The sequence below is a fragment of the Chiloscyllium plagiosum genome, unplaced genomic scaffold, assembly GCF_004010195.1.
Source record: "Chiloscyllium plagiosum isolate BGI_BamShark_2017 unplaced genomic scaffold, ASM401019v2 scaf_58598, whole genome shotgun sequence".
In the NCBI taxonomy this organism is placed as follows: Eukaryota; Metazoa; Chordata; class Chondrichthyes; order Orectolobiformes; family Hemiscylliidae; genus Chiloscyllium; species Chiloscyllium plagiosum.
Window position 1 is genome coordinate 1 of NW_025196722.1, and position 4,923 is coordinate 4,923.

At 44.0% G+C, this 4,923-nt stretch overlaps 1 non-coding gene across 1 annotated transcript; it reads right to left on the minus strand.

Moving 5' to 3' along the window:
- Positions 1-1,725: 1,725 nt before the first annotated feature.
- Positions 1,726-1,798, minus strand: trnaq-uug. Its single transcript has one exon. It is a non-coding gene; the product is annotated as a tRNA-Gln (tRNA).
- Positions 1,799-4,923: the final 3,125 nt, after the last annotated feature.

Consider the following 4,923-nt stretch of genomic DNA (forward strand, 5'->3'; position numbering starts at 1 on the left):
CGAAAATTGTACCAGCAGGAAAACATTCATAACGTAGTCAGCATGATTACGAACGTTCGTGGGGAAGCCCCAATTGGTTTTTAATCCATCGCCTTAACCACTCGGCCATGACTACAGACAGCTCAGGTGGGTTGAGCATTGACCAAATCAGCCGTGATCTTATTGAAAGCTACCGTTGACTTGATGAGCGAAATGCTCCCATCTGCTTTCATACTTTTGCTGTCATTTGTAAGGTGCGAGACACCAATGTACAAGAAGAAAAACACAAAGGTAGGAAAAGATATTTGCAGGCAAACTGAGTCAAAATTATTTATTGAAAGGAAAATCACACTTGGCAATTTGTCATATCTCTTTGCAAACATGACCAGCAGAGGTAAGCAAGGGAGCTATTGATCTGAGTATTCTCGGACCTGAAGCAAACAAAGTTTAGTAACATATTCATTTATTTTTCTGGCGAACGAAATGATCTTTCCTGATGGTTACAATGAAAGAGATGGGTTCCCAATAAAAGACAGAGATTAATTCGCATGTAGATATATTTCAATGTGACACGATTCATTTTCAGTCCCTAATTACCCCAGGGATGGAGGAGGTGAGTTACTTTTCTTCACTCTTCAACTCCTCAGCACGGAGGTACAAACATGAAACCGCTAGAGATGGAGTTCTTGAATTGAAAACCAGAGACACTGAAGAAACTAGGCAAAAGTGAGGACTGCAGATGCTGGAAACCTGACTTTAGATCAGAGTGATGCTGGAAAAGCATAGCAGGTCAGGCTGCATCCGAGGAGCAGGAGAGTTGACGTTACTGTTGCCAGTCATGCTCCGCTGCACAAACAATTTTCGTTTTTGGCTCAGATTTCCAGCACTTGCAGCTATTTATTTTATGTTAACCTTCATAATGTTTTGGACAAAACCAATGACCTGCCAGCATCGGAAAATCGGCAGAAGTACTGGTACACCGATATGTTTGCTGAACAATACAACCATTCCATGAGCGGGAATACGATCCGGGTCACGGGGCTGAGAATATCGAATCCTCACAAGTAAATAACAAGACAAGGCGATAGATACTATCGTATTTGGTGTAAATAAAACACCTTGTCTGAACATTTTCGTTGCAGATTTTTTCAAATTGTCTTCGAAGATTTACAAAGTGGGAAAAGGCCATTCCGCCCGTGTGCATTGCGGCTAATCAGAGAGCCATCTATTCTAGTAGCAGTTTCGAACTTTGGCCCAAAGTCTCGTGTGTTCTAATGTTTCCAGGTCAAATGTCAATGAGGTTATCCTATGTTCTTACATGGCACAATAATGGGACAGAAATATAACGAATTGCAACTCTTTTGAGGAACTAATGCTCATTTTCACCCACAGAGGGAGACACACCAGAAGATACTGCCAAACTGATGGAGGTGTCCGTTGTGGAGAGTTGGAATTTGAAATGGACAATAGGACAAATGCAAGCTTTACACGCGGAAGCACAGAGGCAATGTCCCGAGAGAACTTGTCCCAAAGATGTGCAGGTCAGGTGAATTGGCCATGCTAAATTGCCCGTAGTGTTAGGTAAGGGGTAAATGTAGGGGTATGGGTGGGCTGCGCTTCGGCGGGTCGGTGTGGACATGTTGGGCCGAAGGGCCTGTTTCCACACTGTAATGTAATCTAATCTAAAAAAAAAACTTTACAGGGGAGCGTCGACGTATACCACGGTTAAAATGAAACATTCCCCCTCGAGCCAGGTAGGACTCGAACCTACAATCTTCTGATCCAAAGTCAGACGCGTTATCCATTATGCCACTGGCCCAAGAGCCAAGCTTGCCCTTGGCAGAATGTCGATATGTAATGCCATGGACTTTCACGGAATCAGAATTAAAAAGGTGAACAAGCAGCGATGATACTCACCAACATTGCTTCACTTCGAAGTTTCCAATTTGTGAAGCAGTGCCTTTCACTGGCAAAGGAGAAACAATTGTCCTCAGCTGCCTGCTTCAGGGTCGCCTCCTTCTCTGCTGGAAGTTTCCATCGTTTTATTCACAGTCACGACGCGATTTCATGATCCACTCCAGTGAAAAAGTGTCATGGTGTCGTACAAGCAAGACCCTGCAGAAACTCAGCGAGAGACCTCTGGTCATTTCGAGCTCAGGATGTGGAATTAGACGAGATGCCTGACACCTTTTATTGGCGCCGCCACTTCACTGCAAATTAGCGGCTCAAAAAGAGCCGTTGTTAGCATCAGCTTGATTTGTACCTTCCTGTAGTGCATTTGCTAAACAACATCAGATCGCTCCCATCCGGTCCAGCTGACTTATCTATTTTCACACTCTGCAGTGTTTCTAATATCTCTTCCTTGTGAACCTCAATCTCTTCTAGTCTACACGCAAGTATCTCTGTATCTTCCTCGCCAACATTTTCATTTTCTATAGCGAACACTGTCGAAAAATATTTATTTAGTGCTTCCCCTATCTCCTCTGACTCCACACACAACTTCCCACTATTATCCTTGATTGTCACAAATTTAACTCTCGTCATTCTTTTATTCCTGACATACCTATGGAAAGCCTTAGGGTTAACCCTGATCCTATCTGCCAACAACTTCTCATGTCTCCTCCTGGCTCTTCTCAGCTCTCTTTTTTGGTCTCTCCTGATATCGTAGGAACCCTCGAGCGCTCTAACTGAGTTTTCACATTTTGTCCTAACATAAGACATCTTGTTCTTCTTGACCAGGGATTCCACTTCCTTAGTAAACCACGGCTCACGCGTTCTATATCTTCTTCCCAGCCTGACAGGTACATACTTATCTAGGACACACAGGAGCTTTTCCTTGAATAAGCTCCACATTTTAATGTGCTCACCCCCTGCAGTTTCCTACCCCATTCTACGCTTCCTAAATCTTACCTCAGTGCATCGTAATTTCCCTTCCCCCAGCTGAACCTCTTGCTCCGTGGAGTACACCTATCCCTTTCAATCACGAAAGTAAACCTGAGAGAATTGTGATCGCTGTCTCCAAAGTGATCACCTACTTCCGAATCTAAAACCTGGCCAGACGCGTTACCTAGTACTAAATCGAAAGTGGCTTCGTCCCTTGAAGGCATGTCTACGTACTGTGCCAGGAAGCCCTCCTGCACACACTGGGCAAAAACTGACTCATCTATAGTACTCGTACTGTAGTGATCCCAGCAGATATTTGGATATTGAGTGTTCCAGAGTTTTTCATTGTCCCAGAGTCCAGATGAAGTTTGCATTCCTCACGTATGTGAGCGAGAATGATTTCAATGTCTCAGATCAGTTCCTGTCCCGAGAACATCAGAGTCAATGTCCCGTCCTCTACTCGGTCCGACAGTTCACACTTCTTCATTCACCTCTGATTCCATTTCCCAAAGAGTTTCTCAAGATTTCCAAAGCTGGAGCCTAAATTATATGGTTTGCTTCCTAAACATTTTTTCAACTGCCAACTGACAATATTTTCACAGTATCTCTTCGCAATCCTCTGGCTTGCACCATGTCCAGGGATGAGAAGTCCCGTTTGGTGGAGAGATTCCCGAGGCTGATGAGTTTCACGTTGGAACAAAGATGGTTAAGTGGCAATTTCCTGCGGTTGTTTGTAATGATGGGAGAGGGAGCGGTGGGGAATGAGCACTTTGACGAGCAGGAGGAAGTGTTGCCAATGACCCGAAAATTGTACCAGCAGGAAAGCATTCATAACGTAGTCAGTAGGATCAGAACCTACGTGGGGAAACCCCAATGGATTTCTAATCCATCGCCTGAACCACTCGGGGCTATGACTACAGACAGCACAGGTGGGTTGAGCATTGACCAAATTAGCCGTAATATCATTGAAAGCTACAGTTGACTTGATGAGCGAAATGCTTCCAGCTCCTCTCCCACCTCTGCTGTCAATTGAAAGGTGCGAGACACCAATGTAAAGGAAGAAAAACACAAAGTTAGGAAAAGATATTTGCAGCCAAACTGAGTCAAAATTATTGATTGAAAGGACAATCCCACTTTGGCAATTTGCTAGATCTCTTTGCAAACATGATCAGCAGAGCTGATCAAGAGAGGTATTGATCTGAGTGTTCTTGGACATGAAACAATCCAAGGTTAGTGACATATTCATTTCTGTTTCTGGCGAAGGAGCTGGTCTTTCCAGATTTTCACAATGAAAGAGATTTTTCCCAATAAAAGACGGCAAATAAGTCCCATCTAACGCTGACACCATCGTGAACGCTGCTGTTTCACAATGCCACAGAGTCAGGGTCAATTCCCGCCTCATGCAACTGAATGTGTTGAGTTTGCACATTCTCCCCGTGGCTGCGTGCACTTGCTCTGGTTTTCTCCCATAGTCCAAAAATGTACCGGTTAGGTGAAATGGCCGTGCTAAATTGACGGGCTGAATGGAGAGGAATGCATTTGGGCTGGGGCGGTTCGATGTGGAGTTGCTGGGCTGAAGGACCTGTTTCCACATTGTAAGTATTCTAATCTACGGTAATCAATGGCCAAGGTATGGCACACGTTGTTCAATGTTGCATATATGACTTTTCGATTGTTTTTCTTCAAAGTTTCTTTACAATTCAAACGGGAGTGGAAGAAGGGAAATGAATCTCTCCCATAATTCTTGCCTTCTTTTAGCATTCACAGGCGGTATTTTTCCTGTACTTTTTTTTTTACACTGTGGTTACTGTTCGTGTTCTTGTAAGCTACACCGGCTGGTTTCCTCTTTCCTCAATGTTCCTCATCTCTACCCAAACACATTTTCCATCCTTATCTCCTGAATCAATGTAATCTCTAACCATTGCATAATTGCCACGGAAACTGGCCTTTTCACATGCCTGTGTATGTCATTTTCCAATATTAATTGATCGTTTACTGTGTTGCAATTGCGCATGTGAAGAAGAAACCAGAATAGAGGCAGGTGGTCCTGGGTTTCAAACG